Genomic DNA, 1,927 nt, shown 5'->3' on the forward strand with positions numbered 1-1,927 from the left:
TGACCAGTAAGGGGATCTCAACCCGTGGCTTGGTATTGTCAGCACCACACTCAGCCAGTGAGCTAACCGGCCATCCCTATATAGGATCTGAACCCGTGGCCTTGGTGTTATCAGCACCACACTCTCCCGAGTGAGCCACGGGCCGGCCCTTAATGTTGTATTTTAAAGTGCAAAAGTTTTTAAATTTAAAAACTTAAATTTACATGTGGTATTTCTTTTTCTCTGCCTGACTCATTTCACTTAATATTATTCTTTCAAGGTCCATCCATGTTGTTGCAAATGGCAGTATTTCATTCGTTTTTATAGCTGAGTAGTATTCCATTGTGTAGATATACCACATTTTCCGTATCCACTCATCCGATGATGGACATTTGGGCTGATTCCAGCTCTTGGCTATTGTGAAGAGTGCTGCAATGAACATTGGGAAACAGGTATACCTTCAACTTGATGATTTCCATTCCTTTGGATATATTCCCAGCAGTGGGATAGCTGGGTCATATGGTAGATCTATCTGCAACTGTTTGAGGAACCTCCAAACCATTTTCCATAGGGGTTGCACCATTTTGCATTCCCACCAACAATGTATGAGAGTTCCTTTTTCTCCGCAACCACGCCAGCATTTATTGTTCAGTGTCTTTTGGATTTTAGCCATCCTAACTGGGGTGAGATGGTATCTCAGTGTGGTTTTGATTTGCATTTCCCAGATGCTGAGTGATGTTGAGCATAAAAAAGAAAAAACTTAAATTTACAAAGGGATACCTGCATTCCCATGTTTTTTGTGACTCTATTTACAATAGCCAAGAGTTGGAATCAGCCTAAATGCCCATCATCAGATGAGTGGATAAGGAGAACATGGTAAATCTACATAGTGGAATACTACTCTGCTATAAGATAGAATGAAACCCTGCCATTCACAGCAACATGGATGAACTTAGAGAAAATCATGTTAAGCGAAATAAGCCAGGCATAGAAAGAGAAATACCGCATGTCCTCACTTACATGTGGGAGCTAATAAAAATAAATAAATAAATAAACAACAACAAAAAATAAAAACTTAAATTTAAGAACAGCTGCTCCCTTTTGCTAATCTTTGTGGTGTCACACTGTCACCTCTCCTTAGCTTTTCCTTCATCGAAGTAAGCAATTTCCTGTACTGAATTCCTTCTGGCTTAAGAACTACAATTGGTTTTGGTTTTGCTGGTTGAATCCTTACTAACATGCCTATAAAGTCCTTAGATTTTCTTTGCTCTTCTTAATGAGTCTTTCTCCATGTGGTCTTTCTGGGATCTCTCCAGTTCCTTACCCCTTCCATCCACCAACCCCCTCCCCATACACCCTTCACCAAGGAAAATTTTATCTATTAGACCTTAGCTCAAAGGTCATTTTCCCTCACGTCTCCACTGACCCCCAGTCTAAGTCGGCTTTTTCACTCTTCCACAAACGTTAGTTCCTTGTGCACAGGGACTCTCTCTATTCATTGTAATCCCCGTCACGCAGCACAGTGCTCGGCACATAGTAGAAACTCAACAATTAGGTTTGAATGAATGAATATGGGAATAGTTCAGCGGGTCTTTGAACCTAACCTTTTATATATTAAAAAGACTGAAGTAAGTAGTGCTACAATAAACATAGTATTCGCATCACATAGAAATGACAAATGTTTGCAGTGATGGATATGCTAATTAGCCTGGTTTGATCATCACATAGTCTACACATGCATTGAAATGTTACTCTGGGGCCGGCCCGGTGGTGCACTCGGTAGAGTGTGGCAGAAAAAAAAAGAAAAGAAAAAAGAAATGTTACTCTGTTCCCCATAAATATGTAAAATTATTATGTATCAATTAAAAATAAATAAATACATAAATAATAAAGTATAATTCATCAAAACCAAACCAAAAAAAAAGAGATTGGAGTAAAGGAAAAGAGC

This window comes from Galeopterus variegatus, unplaced genomic scaffold (genome assembly GCF_000696425.1).
Source record: "Galeopterus variegatus unplaced genomic scaffold, G_variegatus-3.0.2 Scaffold3601, whole genome shotgun sequence".
NCBI lineage: Eukaryota > Metazoa > Chordata > Mammalia > Dermoptera > Cynocephalidae > Galeopterus > Galeopterus variegatus.